Below are 16832 nucleotides of genomic sequence, written 5' to 3'. Positions count from 1 at the left end.
TAAAAACAATGAAAAATAGATGCTCTATGGCATTTCATCTAGGATCCCTGCTTTTGAGTCCTGAGAGTCTTTCATCTTTACATTGGGGAGGGAACTTGTAGAGTCCACATCCAGGAGAAAGACAGGGCATCAAGTGAGGGATGGGGTTGCTATCCCAGAGTCAAAAATTCTGACCCATAATTGTTTCTGTTTGAGAGAAATGCAGGAAGGAGAAGAACCTAAGGAAAAGAAAGCCCAGCAACAGGCCCAAAGTGAACTTCAGCTCAAGTGGAGATGACACTATTACTGAGGCTATGGAGTATTCAGAAAAAGGGACCTATCACAACTGTCCTCCAAAAGACCTAATAAGCAGCTAAAAGAGACAGATGCAGATATTTGCACTCAGTCAATTAATAGAAGCTGCTGACCTTTGTGGTTGAATTAGGCAAAGCTGGAAGAAGCTGATAAGGAGGGCAATCCTGTAGGAGGACCAGCAGTCTCGATTAACCTGGACCTCAGACTCAGACACTGAATCAACAACCAGGCAGTATTCACCAGCTGATGTGAGCCCTCCTACCCAACACATATACAGCAGAGGACTTCGGGGTCTGGGTTCAGTCAGAGAATATGGACCTAATCCTCAAGAGACTGGAGGCCCCAGGTTGTTTAGAAGTTTGGTGCTGTAGTTGGGGCAAGGATACCCTCCTGGGGACTGTGGGAGCAGGAAGGAGATATAGAATGTGGACCACTTAGAAAGGTACACTGGGAGAGGACTAAAATCCAGAATGAAGAAGGAGGAGGAGGTAGAGGAGGAGGAAGAGGAGGAGAAGAAAGTAGCTGTCCTAGGAAAAGTAGTCCTGTATTGTGGAGTTCACAATTTCAAAGACTGCGTTACACTCTCTTCAGAGTTCCTCAAAGACAAATACACATGCTTTACTCTGGTAAAACTAAAACTTTTTTTTTTGTTGTTGTTGATAAGCTTGTCATTGAGTATTTAAATGACTCCTTAAGCATAGAGATTTGCACAGACAGCCTTCATACTGTTAGGCACCTGATTTTCTTGGGTGAATAGGGCATAGTTTAAGCATGATGCACCCAGAACAATAGGGAATGATTGCACATCACCAAAGGGGGCATGATGAGAAGCACATTTACATCTCACTCTTTTACATTCAAATGCATTTATTAGTGGGAAAAAAGCATTATCTATGTCATTTCCAATGAAAATATTTATTTATTGAGAGTCATTTGAAAGTACTATCAGATGTTCACATAGTAATACTGATTACCTATGTATTTTAGCTTGGAACATATCACTCTTCTCTCTTTAGTTCTTATCTCACTTATATTTTTCTAACAAATGTATATTTGCATAGTGAATTACATTCTAATCATATGCAAATTTGTAGCAAAAAGATTGGTACAACTCCCCCTGCCAACCCCTGCTGTGAATTACCACAAGAGTAAACTAAAGGTTTAAAACAGGCAACAAAAATTAAAAAGAGATTGATTTTATGATAAGTGATTAAAAAGAAACTATAGCTTACTAATATAGCAGAATATATACATGCATTGAATGATAGAGTTAAAAGACCTAGACAAGTTCACATTTTCAGGAATGTCATTTTCATGCTAAGGAAAGAGAATCAGTGAATGAACTACATAAGGGTAAATAGACAAAAGAGTGATAAAGAAAGATAAATGCTGCCATTGAAACTTAAACAGAAAATAAAAGAAATAAATATGGTTCTACCTGTTAGAGAACCCAGCCTAAACATTAATTCATAATAAAAAGAAAAATACAGTCACTGAGAAATGTCTTCCAAATTATATACCAAGGCATAAAGGTAGAAATGTGTATACCATGACTGAGAATAGAGAAAGTTGATATGCTTGTAAAGTAATATGAGACTAAAGGTTTGATAAATATCCCTAGATGATAGGACCAGGAATGGTTTAGGTAAAGCTGTTTGCTACTAAACCTGGCAGTTTGAATTCAGTCTCTAGAACCCACACAATGGAGATATTTAAGCCATGTAGTCATTAAAGAAATGGAAAAAGACAAAATATAAAACCCAACAATTAGAGGGAAAGCAGAGAACTTGATGTACCAAAGGTAACTTAAACATGACCAAAACGGAGAATAATTCTGAAAAATTGAAGCCTGAAGGCCAGAAGAAAAGCATGTTTAAACAATTCTACATTTAGACCAATCAATAAAGCATCTGCTTTTCACAAAGCAGATGCTCATGGAGAACTTGGTAGGATTTATTCTTTCACAGATGTGATGAAGCAAAGCTCTTTCTCCTGTTTTTCTTTTCTTCCCTTGGAACACAAAGAAAGCAACAGTTTTCTTCATTGTTGGTTTAGGGAAAAAAGATTAAATAAAAGTACCTTACAAGAATTTGACACTTAGTTTTTGATTTAATATAATATGTTGGAGTGTCTTTTAGGTATATGCCTATAGGTAGTATAGCTGGATCCTCAGATAGTACTATGTCCAATTTTCTGAGTAACTGCAAGATTGATTTCCAGAGTGGTTGTACCAATTTACAATCCCCCAACAAAGGACGAGTGTTTCTCTTTCTCTACATCCTCCCCAGCATCTGCTGTTACTTGAGTATTTTGTCTTAACCATTTGACTGGTGTGAGTTGAAATCTCAGGGTTGCTCTGATTTGCATTTCCCTCATGATTAAGGATGATGAACATATTTTTAAGTGCTTCTCAGCTATTTGATACTTCTTAGTTGAGAATTGTTTTTTTCCTCTGTACTCCTTTTAAAATAGGATTATTTGATTCTCTGGAGTCTAATTTCTTGAATTCTTTGTATATATTGGATATTACTCCTCTATCACATGTAGGATTGGTTAAGTTCTTTTTCCAATCTGTTGGTTGCCATTTTGTCCTATTGACAGTGTTTGTTACCATACAGAACCTTTGCAATTTTATGAGGTTCCCTTTGGTGCTTCTTGATCTTAAAGCATAAATCATTGGTGTCCTGTTTTGGACAAATATCCCTGTGCACATGTGTTCTAAGTTATTCCCCACCGTATTTTCTAACAGTTTCAGTGTACCTCGTTTTCTGTCTAGTTCTTTGATTCACTTGAACTTGAGCTCTGTACAAGGAGATAAGAATGGCTGGATTTGCATTCTTCTACATGCTGACTCCCAGTTGGACCAGAACCATTTGTTGAAAAATACTGTCTTTTTATCCTTTGGATGGTTTTAGCTCCTTTGTCAAAGATCAAGTGACCATAGGTATATAAACTCATTTCTGGGTCTTCAATTCTGTTCCACTGATCTACCAGCCTGTCTGTATATAAATACCTTGAAGGTTTTATCATGATTGATCTGTATACAGCTTGAAGTCATGGATGGTGATTTTCTCAGATGTTCTTTCACTGTTGATGATAATTTTTGCTATCCTGGATTTTTTCTTTTATTCCAAATGAACTTATAATTTGCTCTTACCAGATATCTTATGATATTTATAGATAAAGTTATCAAATTTATATTTTATAGTGTGTACCTGAAAGCCTCATTCTCTAAGTTAAAAGATAAACAAATATATTTACTGTGTAATTGTCTTTCTTGTTTGGAGAAATACTTTTTTTATCAATATGGAAATATACTCTCATTTTATGACATGAATGGAGCCTAATCAAGTTAATGAAGTTTGATGGTTGATATTAGTGCTGAGATTTTCAATTTCCTAGTAAAGCCCAGATATTCTGCCCTTAACAATATAAGGATTTTCAAGGTATTGACTTTTTCACAATCTGTGAATGTGTCTTCCCAATTTGCTTCCAAATTTTTTGTATAATTAATCAATCATGAAATTCCTGGAAATAACCTGTTTTATCAATTACATAGATATATTTGTTCAAATTTTTGTTTCTTAACAGGATATGTACATATGTACAAGAAAATTATTACATGCCAGTCAGATGTGCACCTATAGCAAATGAAAGTTGGGCTAAATGATAAAAACAAAAATACCATAATTCTGGTGGAACTTGAAGAAGAAAATATTCATACATATTGTGTATATTTTTGTAAAAATGTAGCTAATTAAAATTTAATGGCATCTTCTTATTTATTTTTTCATTTATATGTACTTAAAATAGCAATAGTGTTTCAAAATTACATTTTTTAATTTTTTAAACAATTAATTAATTGTTTACTTTTTTAGACTGGGGGGTGGTTTTGTCCTTTGCTTGTATATTTCAAAGTTCATTTTTACTGATCCTGATCCAATTCTTACTGTCTCTGAACTACCCGGTGATTATTTATCAGAAATAGTTACTCTATACTATACTATACCAAGTGGTCACAAGTGTTTGATTTCAGAAGTAACTCAAAAATATATAGATCCCACCAAACTTCAAAGTCATTTCTATGTATTAATCCAATCCTATTAGAAGATTTGCTATTGAAGTCGGTATTTTCCCATGAAACCTTTACAACAGCATAATGAAAAAATATGTAGAATTTCAAGGGAGACAGGATAAACAATGCAAACAAAATGTTTCTCTATACAACAGAATCTTCTCTCTGCCTCCCTTTCTCTCCATCCGTCCATTCATCTGTCTGTCTGTCTGCCTATCTGTCTTACCTCAATCTGAGAGAAGTTTTATTATATTGAGACAAATAGCAACTTCCTGGCAAACATATTTGTCTCAATTCATTACATCTACAGACAGCAGTCAACAAGCAAACCAGGATAGTGTAGCACCGATCTGCTCTCAGTACAGGAAGTGACAAGGGAAGTCCTAGAAGCTGGATAGCTGTTACCCACTAAGCCAAAATCTGTGTAAAACTAAACTATGAATTTTTAAGTTTCTGCTAAGGTTGATGATGCTTGAAATAAGTGCATATTTTTATGCCAGGAAATATAGGACTATTTCTCTACTGGATTTTTTATATTTCCACATTAAGACCACAGTATTACATTTCAACATGCCATCAATTCTCAATGGAATTTATTAATTAATAAAACAATTTGGGAAACAAACCTTGACAGATCAGGAATTAAGAAACAGAAAATCCTACAACTTTAGACAAGTTTTATATTGAAGCTAAAGTTTTGAAATAATCACCATGAAATCAGAGTCCTTTCCTGAGACATTTTCAAACACTCTGTTATCGTCATTTTAAAATTGAAGGCACTATAGCATTGGAACTGACAGAAATATTAAATATATCATATTCTCAAAAGAAAGAATACAAATAGTGATATTTCAGTTTCTATAATAGAAATTTTAAATGTGGCCTTTTTTTCTAGAACATTTTTGCTGTGCTATAATTTAACAATTCAGACAATGTTTTGCTTAATAATACACTTTTAAGCTTGCTTATTTGGGAAAATAATTGTACTTTTAGGACCCTGTATTTTACCTGAAATTACAGACATATTATTTTACAGCAAGATATACAAATAGAATTCATTCCAATTGAGATATGTATTAAATTTTATTTTTTACAGTTTTCTTCAAGTTTCTTCTTAATTTAGACAAATCTTAGATATTCTTAGCGACTGTTGAGATTTAATTCACAATCATATAAGAAACTAATTTTCCTACCCTACATTTTATTTTCTGAACCCACAAAATACAATATTTTATTCAAATTTCATAAATTTAATTTCTTGTTTTTATGTAAAGTAGTGTATCTGAATCGGTATAGGTATACCATATGTATCCCTGCTGCCCATGGATATCAGAAGAAGACCTCTATTCTCCTAGTTATAGATGGTTCTGAAGCAACATGTCGGCAATGTCGGTGGAACCTAAGTCCTGTGTTTGGGCAGAAAGTATTCTTATCTACAAAGTCATCGTTTAAGCCCTAAAATTTTAATAATGCTTGAAGTATATGTAACCATCTTCAACAGGCTACTGGCCACAACTTTTCTTTTAATAATTTGTAATACCTCACACCAGTCAGAATGGCTAAGATGAAAAACTCAGATGACAGCAGATGCTGACAAGGATGTGGAGAAAGAGGAACACATCTCCACTGTTCGTGGAGTTGTAAACTGGAACAACCACTCTGAAAATTAGTCTGGTGGTTCTTCAGAAAATTGGACATAGTTCTACCTGAAGACCCAGTTATTCCACTACTGGGCATATACCCCAGAGAAGCTCCAACATACAACAAAGACACATGCACCACAATGTTCATTGCAGCTCTATTTATAATAGCCAGAAGCTGGAAAGAACCCAGATGTCCTTCAGTAGATTAATGGAAACAAATATTTTGGTATATTTACACAATGGAGTACTACTCAGCTATCAGAAACAATGACTTCATGAGATTCCTAGGAAAATGGATGCATCTAGAGAATATCATCTTGAGTGAGGTAACGCAGTCACAAAAGAACAGACATAATATACAGTCACTGATAATTGGATACTAATTCCCAATAGCTCTGAACACCCCAGAAACTACTCACAGGCCATATGGACACCAAGAAAAACAAAGGCCAAATAATGAAAGCCTCAGTCAATCTTAGGAAAAAATAAATGTATAGCACTCTCTCAGAGTGTGGTAATCCTGGACCTTAAATCATTAGTCATTTAAGAGATAAGGATATAGCCTTGTGACAATTTTTGGTATTCAAAGATCATTATACTTAATCTCTACTCACTAAGAAATCTGTTTCTATGTTAGGTTCTGTCCTACATGTACTTTATGCTTATGATAACTAGTGAGATTTCACTGCATGCTATCAAACCTTTAAAAAAATTAAGTATTGATAATAAATATTCATATAGTACTATGCCAAAATGCCTTTAAATGTCTGTATATGTACTTCTCTTTTTAAAAAAATAAAGTAGTAAGAGAGATAAAAAATAATTGTAATAATATCTTAAGATGGCTTGTGGAAACGTTGATGTTATTTTTTTCCCTCAGATTCTTTGCCTCTTTCATGAACAGCAAATCAAACCTAGACATGGAGAGTATGACAGCACAGTAGTCAGATTGCATCAAACATTAAGACAGCCATAGCTGTACCTGGAACCCTCTTAACTCCTCAAATATCCATATTTTAAGTTTTATTGTTATAAATTTCAAGGACTGCAACATTCAAGAAGTAGAAATTTAAAAGGAAATGTGAATATAATGACACTTGGACAAAAGCAACACTTTTTCCTAAACTGTAACTATAATCTTAGGTGGATCATTTCAATATGGATACTCACTAAATTCAGAGATGTATAAGTTGTCATGGCTACTGGAATTGAAGAAGACATTAACTCAATGTTATAATTCTTTGATGAAACATTAAGAATGTTTTAGGCAGCACATCACAGTCACCATTCAGTGATCGTGGATTAGAGATTAGGCATGTGTAGGTTTGATTTATCAGAAGCAACACTATCCAGGCCAGTTTAGGGTTCTCTCTTATTGTCTGTTCACAAATACATGCTATTTACATGGAGATTTTAAAGAGAATGTCCTAAACTAAATTGTGGGGAACCAGCACATGATCTGTATATGACTTTATTGTACTCTGTATGTGGAGATAATTGATTTTTATTCCTTTGCTTTGATTATGCAGACAAGATCTGAAATGATAACCCAGGCTGAGTCTGAGTGCAAATTCATTGTGTGCCTCAAGCATCATTCACTTTTGTGACACTTCTGCCTCAACTTCCCAAGTGATGCCTTCATTACTTATTTTAGTATTTCTCACAGTTGAGGCTTTTAAGATTTATTTCACTTCTTTTTTTTTTTTTTTTTTTTTTTTTTTTTTGCTCTTTTTTTTATTAGATGCTCTGTATTTATGTTTGAGATGTTATCCCTTTACCCCATCCTGGTCTCATATCCCCTCCCCCTCCCATTGTTTTCACAAAGGTGCACTCCCTCCTGATCACCCTCTCCTTCCCATTGCCTTGGCATTGCCCTACATTGGGAAAACATGCCCTCTCTGGGAGAAAAGTCTCTTCTTATATTAATGCCAGACACTGCTATCTTCAGCTACATACACAAATGGATTAATAGGTCTCTCAGTGTGTGCACAAAGGTTGGTGTTTTATTCCATGGGAGTTTTAGAGAGTTTGGTTGTTTGATAATGTTGTTCCCATGAGGTTGCAAACCCTTTAAGTTCCTTAGGTTCTTTCTTTAGTAACCTCATTGGGATCCCTGAGTTCAGTCCAATGGTTAGCTGCAAGCATGCTCAGCTGTATCTATAAGACTCCAATGTAGTCCCTGAGGGGGCATCTCTGTTTGGTTCCTGCCAGTAAGTACTTTTGGGGATCATCTCTAGTGATTGGATTTGGTGGTTGCATATGTGGTAGATCCCCAGGCTTCTAAGTGATCTTTTCTTCAATCCCTGCTCTTCTATTTCCTCTTGTGAGAGCTTTGTTCTCTTTTCTAAGAAGGACTGAGGCATCCATTTTTGCCTTCCTTCTAACTCAAATTTCTAAAAGGAAAAAAACTAGATGAATCTGTATGCTTAAAAGCAATCACTGGAAGAAGATAGAAGCAAGCCTGTCAACAAAGTGCTAATGTGTTTGTTTCCTTTTTAGCAGTCTGCTTGGAGCTTTTTTATTCTTCTTAGGGAAGGGAGGCTTATAGGACAAAGACATAGTGACAAAAGCAACAGGAGCCTCTGTCTGATCCTCAGCATTCTCCCCTCTCCTTATCTCACAGATAGACTTTACAATGGAGGCTTTATGTGCTTCAAGGATCTCAATATTTAACTACTCTTTTGGTTGCCTGGTGGATTGCATCTAATGCTTCCTAATATAAGACATAGTCATTTAGAGATAGATGGTTTATATATGGATAGAAAGATGATGGATGAATGGATGGATGGATGGATGGATGGATGGATGGATGGATGGATGGAAGACAGATAGTGGTTGGGTAGGTAGGTGGATGGATGAATGGATTGATGGACAGAGAATCAGACAGAAAAAAAGAAAGTATATATTGTCATTCTGTCAGAAAAATTGAAGATCTTCCTCATACATTTATTCCAATGGATGAATATGAAATGAAAAATTAAAATCAGTGAGAACATGCTTATTAGCAGTAGTATAAATCATAGCTCTTTTCTCATTAAGAAATCATAGATAATTTCAGCCTTTCCACTTAGACTTACAGGTATCTAGACATTTATCCTTGGCTCATATCTTAAGCCACTTGTAATATGATTTGAAATACAGGCACACACACACACACTCACAGAAATAATTTATGTGGGTTTGGGGGTTGCATATATGTAAGTATAACATGCATGGCACATATGGCAGCCAGAAAAATATGTCTAATACCCTAGAAGCAGAGTTATAGACAGGTGTAAGTGATCATTTTGGTGATTACATTTGTACTTCTGTTCTCTGGAAGGTTAGTTAATGCTTTTAGTCGCTGACCCATCTCACTAGCCCATGAATTTTTGTGTGTGCCACATGCAAAAGTGTAATATGATATTTCTATCTAATTAAATGCCTATAATGCATAACACCACATGCCATGCAATATACTGCTAAAGAGATGATAAAAATTAAAAATCCTTATTCTAGAAGGAAAAGCAAAGAAATCATAGACTTACATACTTCTGAATTTTTAAATATACATATGCAGCATTAATCATTATGTTTGTTAGAGTTATAGTTACATATGTTTATATATTAGATATAGTTATATGTACATATGTTCATAAATAAAATATGCAAGGTTTTGGGTAGTTTCTATGTTAAAGTTGTGCTGCTGCAATGTTTTTTAATTAAATAGCCTGGTTTTTCTATGTGTTTGCAGAATTATTACAGTGAATAAATAATATTTTATTATAATATTAGTGTTCTATGTTTATGGGTATATGTTGTTATTTTTATGCAAATATGCACATAACTTATCTACAAGGTTCATGGCATCCAAAAATCTCATACTCAATTTGATTAATTCTGATATATTCTGATTTTTCAACGTTTACTACTTTTTATTTAACTGATGAACACATGATTAAGAAACAGCATAAGCACGGCTTTATCCAGCAAAAATGAACAACAAAAAGGTACAGCTCAGCAGAGAGATAAAAATGTTAGTGACCGGGGGATACTGCGAGGCTCACATCTTATCCATTCATAGACAAGTAAGACCACAAAGTGACTCTGAGGTCGTAAAGCACGTTCACAATAATTCACTATTCTTAATTTGCAGATTTTATTTTTAATTCCCTAAATTAGGTCACATCAAGTGACAGAATCAAATTTAAACTAGAGTAATCATCAAATAATTTTTACTAATTCAAACCATGCAATGTCTTCCACTGAAACTATTTTCTAATGTTGGATTTCATGAGTTTTTAGCCAATATACACTCCTCTAATAGTTTCAACTCTATTATGGAGACAAGTACCACTTTAATGCTATCAACTCATTCCTCCCTCCAACTCCCAAGATCCTTTGTCCTCTAAGCTTTGCTATGGATAAGAACTGTGACTATGACAGAAGAACTAAAGGTTCAAGTTTCTCCCATCAAATGATGAGGTCCTTTTATATGACAATCTCATTAGGAATTGTCTAGGTCCCTATAAACAGGGTTCAGATTTACTGCCTGTTGCAGGAGATAGAATTGTAACATCTCTAGCCAACCATTCCATATTGCTCAGACTTAGCAGTATGGCTTATTAGCTGTCCATCTGTTTTTACGTGTGGCTTGCTCTCTAATCAAGCAGTTTGAGGACATACTTCTTGCACTTGAACTGTCATGAAATTTATCTGTATGCATTGTGAGAGAGTCTAGTTGTTATTTATAGTTAATTAGAAAAGACGAGTCAGAGTGTTCTTGTCTCTATGCATAGAGTGAGATATCATTCTAAGGCTGGCACATTATTTTCTTTGCTTGATGAATGTTTACTGTCACTGCTCAATAAGAGATGAGCTACAGTCTGCTAGTTTTGGCAGTGTCTGCATAGTGGGGCTGTTTAGCTTGTCCTCCCGAATTACAGCTCCATTTATTTCATCCAGTTTCATTAATCTTTTGAGAACCTCCATGGCTTGTGGTATGACTATGGCTTGTGTTGAGTAGAGGATTAATTACATGTAGTTGGGAGCAACAGATCTACGGAAGCCAGGCCCCACCCCCTAATTATTTGGATGTCATTTAAATTAACACAGAACAGACCTGTAATAGACTGCAGAACTCTGTGCGAAGGACAGTCTCCAGGGAGAAGGTCAAGAGAGGGTTAAGAAAGGAACAAATGTGACCCTCATAGAAAAGCACAGACTGGGAGCATACTATACACTGGAAAGCTTCAGTACATGGTGTTTACTGGCAGGTCGTAGCATACAATTTATCTCATTTTTGATAAGATAAATGATTTGAGTTTAGAATGTGCTTCAACCAAAAAAATTAACTTGCCACCAAATGATTTTCTGTGGAGTAGATTTAGCTCTCATGAAAGAAAAGTACATACCTATGATGATTTTTTTTTTAATGCAGTGAATCTTAAATCTCGTTTCTATTAGTTACTGCTGACATGTAAAATGTCACTTTGATTCTGCCCATCTTTTCATCAGAAACATCAACATGTCAGACACTGTAGAATCAGGGAAACACATTCATAAAACCCAAGTTCTAATGTGAGAAAGGAAGTAACTGTCATTGTTTTTGGGGGGCAGGGAAACTGCTTGTTAAATGATTTTTTTCTTTGTAATGGTTCTTATTTCCTCATCAAGTTACATTATAATTTAAAAGATGTACTTCTAGGAGGGAAATTTTGGTTCCTAGGAAATTATATGTCTTATTCCTAATGCACTCATTATGTTTGTCAGACAGAGTGGGGATGAGAGGGGAGATAGCTCAGCTTATGGTGCACTTCAGATGTTTCAGGCACTGGTACAGGCTTTACATCTGTACCATATTTACTCCTCAAAAAGTTGACGTAGGCGGCATTATTGCATTATCAAATCCAGAAAGACTTTGTAAAGTACACAAGAATATTTGCTCCAGGTTAGCACTTTTTTTCTAGCTCACTGATCCTTTGGGAGGATATATCTCCTTTTCTGTTTGTATTTCTGTAGTGTCCATAGAAAAAAAGTATTATTTTTCCATACAAAAATGCATGGAAAAATATTTCCAAATAATGCAGAACTATTTACTCTTGCCAAAATATTTCTTTATCATCTTTATTTTTGTTTTCTTTTTATGAGTCTGCCATGGTTGACAGTAGTCCTTGCATCCACTATAGTAGGTGTCATTGATGTATCTCTCACTTCCCTGGGCTCACACTGAGACACTGATATTCTTTACTTTGTATCATTGTTGCCCAGCTATTCTAAGGAGATAACAAGACTTGAACCTCATGACTTAGATTCCACCCTGTCCCCATCCTTTAGCCATCACTTCTTACATCTCAGCTGTGCTTTTTTTGTCTGATTCTTGCTGATTTCCTAAATCACATCTATACTGAGGCTCCCAGGTTCTTCACTTGCTCCATGTTAGGTTATCACTTCTGAATACTCGTAGTCAGACCACTCTCAGCACTGCCACTTTTGTAGAGTTTCCATGATATCAGGTTCTTCCATCCCCTAACTAATTGTCACTTCTTTTTCTAACTTCAATAATCTTCAAAATACAAATAAAGATCTAGAACATTCCTCGTAGAAATTCCCTGTTCCTCCCATACTTTAAATTCTTCCTACCTTCTCCAGATGAAAGGCCACACTTGTTATAGCCCTACACATTTGCCTTTTGCTTACTTTATTTTGGAAAAAGCTAAATTAAATTAGAGCTACCTTTCACCATTCCATGGTCAGCCATCTTACAACTGAATGTGACCAGAGGAACTATGTGGAAGCCAAGTGGAATCTAGTAGCTTAAAGTTATATTTATACCCACTAATATCAAGTGAGTTTTTAACTCAGTTTTTCAGATATACCTTATATTCATCTCTTTCTGCCATATTAATAGCCACTTTCTCAAATCATGGTTTTGAAACTTATTTGAAATATATTTATGAGCAAGTTGTCACAAAACCCAGTCTCAACAACAACCACCAGCAGTTCTCAGGTAATCTCCAGTCCCTCTTTTTTTTTTTAAATGACTTTATTTTACAAAACAAAGATAAATGTACAGATTTTAAACATTTTTTGCTTAAAATTATACATTTTTGTCAGTACTGTTTTTTCAGATATTAAAATAATTTTTACATAAAACTATGTGAATATATTTTTTAGTCAGTACTTGATTTTTTCAAGGGCTTGACAGTATGCATTGAAAACCTAATAGTTACAATGAGCATAAAGTACATGCAAAACAAAACGCAACATGGAAATTGTCAAAGTCTTCTTGTTTTGTAAATATATATATTTTTTGTTTTCTTTATTTTCTGGACTTCATACAGTCTGTGAGTTGTTTCTAGGTGAGTGCAAGCCTCTGGGGTCCAGTCCCTCTTTTATCAGGGGTTTAATTCACATTGTTAATAACCTCAGCCAACTTCTGTTCACATCACTGGAACCAGATTCTCTTACTGACTCAAAAGCTGTTCTTTCATAAGTCTGTACTCTTCCTTAATTATTAATTTTCCCCATCATTCCAACTTGCAACATGTTATTATCTATTTAAAAGGAAACAAAAAAAAACTGCTATTATTTAAATTGTGCCATCAGTTTGCAACCAGTTCTTGCCTCCTTGACAGCTAAGATCGATGAAACAATTATTTATACTCAATGTCTCACATTCTCTCTTTAAATGCATAGAACGGGATCTTCACTCCTGTCCTTTAACCAAAACAGCTTTTGACAAAATTACTGCTGCTGAAGTCAGAGGTCACTCATTCTTCTTTTTCTCAACCACTAGATATTACTTTATTAAGCTCACATTCATTATTCCATTATGTTGTAAGTTTTTATGTTACATTTAAATATTTAGCCAAGATCTCTGCCTAAACTAGATGGCCATATATTTAAGATTTTATTTGGCAATAAACATCAACTCGCATTGTTTCCCAACTGTATCATACTCTTCAAACAATTTCCCCTAACTCTAGATAATAGTAGTTCCGCATCATCAGAATCACAGAGTTCTTGGCTCATTATTGGATTTCCTCTTTCTTGACATTATTGCCTATATTTTGATGCATCAGTAGAATATTTCAGTTCAGTCTTAGAATACATGTAACATCTAATATCGAGATGATACCAGCTCTAACTCTGCTGGCTTGGTCTAAGATAACATTAGAGTTCATGAAGTTCTTCTCTTTCTCTCTCCCCTTCCCTTCCCTCTTTGTCCCCTCTCTCCTGCACCCTCCATACACATGTGTGTAGACAGAAAAAATGCAAAAATGTTTTTTTTTATGCACTGTGCACCAGAATCCAGTATGGTTCCTGGAAACTTGGTATCTCATGAATGGATGATCTGAAACTTGCCTATTTCCATTCTTGCCTATTTCCATTCTTATGCTGGCTCTCAAGCCTTGAGTACTGCTCCCACCCCAATCCCCGGTTCTCTTCTTCCCATTCCATTCTTTTCTCACATAGGTCCCTCCCTCCCACTTCCTGTGATTGCTTTCTTCTCCCTCCCAAGTAGGATTGAGGCATCCTAACTTTGGCCCTTCTGCTTGTTAGCCTTCTTGAGTTCTGGTATTGTATCCTGGGTATTGTGTATATTTTTGCTAATATCCACTTAAGAGTGAGTACATACCATACATATCCTTTCGGGTCTCAGTTACCTCACTCAGGTTGATAATTTCTAGTTCCATTTGGCTTCAAATCTCAGGGTGTCCTCATACTTTTTTGATTGGATATTTTTAATTTACATTTCAAATGTTATCTGCTTCCTGTATTTTACTTCCATTCCCTTTATTCAATCCCCTTGCACCCACCAACCCTTTCTGCCTCCCCATCCTGACATTCCCTACACTGGGGCATTGAACCTTGGAAGGACCAAAGGCTTTTCTCCCATTGATGTCAAACAAATCCATTCTCTTCTACATATGCAGCTGAAGCCATGGATTTGTCCATTTCTGCTCATTGGATGGTAGTTAAATAGGCGAGTAGTATTCCATTGTGGAAATGTACCACATTTTTTGTATCCATTCCTCTGTTGAAGGACATCAGGCTTCTTTCCAGCTTCTGGCTATTATAAATAAGGCTGCTATGAACATACTGGAGCATGGGTACTTGCTATATGTTGTATCATGTTTTGGTTATATGACCAAGAGTGATGTAAATTTTATAAACATAACACCAATGGCTTATGTTCTAAGATCAAGAATCGACCAATGGGACCTCCTAAAATTACAATACTTCTGTAACACAAAGGACACTGTCTATAGGAAAAAAATAGAAACCATGCATTTCAAAAGATCTTTTCCAATTCTATATTCAATAAAGGGATACTATCCAATATATACAAAAACTAAAAAATTATTCCCAGAGAATATATCCCTATTAAAAATTGGAGACAGAGCTAAACAAAGAATTATCAACTAAGGAATACTGAATGTTTGAGAAGCACCTAAAGAAATGTTCAACATCCTTAGTCATCAGAGAAATGCAAATCAAAACAAACCTGAGATGCTACCTCACACAATTCAGAATGGCCGAGATCAAAAACTCATGTAACAACAGATGTTCGCAAGGATATGGAGAAAGAGAAACATTCCTCCATTGTTGTTGGGATTGAAAGCTGGTACAACCACCCTGAAAATCAGTCTGGCAGTTCCTCAGAAAACTGGACATAGTGTTACCTGATGTCCTCATTGTTAATAGCTAAGTAATACTCTATTGTGTAAATGAACCACATTTTTTGTATCTATACTTCTGTTGTGGGACATCTGGGTTGTTTCCAGCTTCTGGCTATCACAAACAAGGCTGCAATGAACATACAAACTGAAAACATATTTGAAGGTATAAAATGCATGAGAGGAGCAATTTCTGTTTTCAAGAATGATAGAGAACATTATTTCACCAATGATATTTTCATAAAGTATTTAAGTTTGCATGTTTCCATGAATTCTGCAATAGTATATGCCTGGAATGAGGTTTAGTTAATAATAATTTTATTTTACTACATTTACATATACAACAAAATTTGGTACATATTTCGTCTAATACGTAAAATCCTTTAGAAAACGTGTGTGATATTTGTCTGTTTCTCATTTTCACCAGTATTGTGAACATAAGGTGATATGTGTTCCTGTGGCAAACAAGGATGTAACTGAGTAGTTACAGATTTTTAACAATTATTTTGGTCAGCACTACATCTTTAACTGAGAAAGGTGGTGCTCCAGTAAAACTTCTAAGAATAATTATACGTACGGATTCTTGTTCAGTAGTGACTGGAGTCTGAGAAGTTGAATATAACAACATTTATTGGAGTTAAGAAGTAAGCACCTAAGACTCACTGGCCATTGTGACTTCTCTCTCTTCGCTTGCGTCTAAGGCCTTGCATACTATCTCTGTGGTCTCTGCACTGTCCTAGTTACTGAGTTCCAGGTAACATATGCTGCTTTTCCGGTATTTAATTTGCTTTCCAAAGCATTAGTCATCCAGTAACTGCTTCAGAATTCAGTATTCACCATTAGCACATGGTAAATGAAGACTGTTGAGATATTAGTTTTTGTTGATTAAACAAACAATAAAATGGTGAACTATTTCTTTTTTTAATCTCCAAACTTTCAAATCTGATATGTACACACTGTCTCAGTTTCTTTATTTTCATGTCTAGTATGATAAACCTCAATTCACTAATATTTTTAGTGGTGAAAATTCATTCTAAGCTCAAAAAAATTTAAAGTAAATATTTTATTGGTTTCTTACAAAAAGGTATGAATGTACGTGTCTCTTATTTTATTTTCTAATAGTAGAATAGTTTTTTGAATGTGTACTATGTATTTTAT

The sequence above is a fragment of the Micromys minutus genome (genome assembly GCF_963924665.1).
Source record: "Micromys minutus genome assembly, chromosome: 26".
NCBI classification, from domain to species: domain Eukaryota; kingdom Metazoa; phylum Chordata; class Mammalia; order Rodentia; family Muridae; genus Micromys; species Micromys minutus.
The sequence above is the reverse complement of the archived record's forward strand: the minus strand, read 5'-3'. Positions refer to the sequence as shown.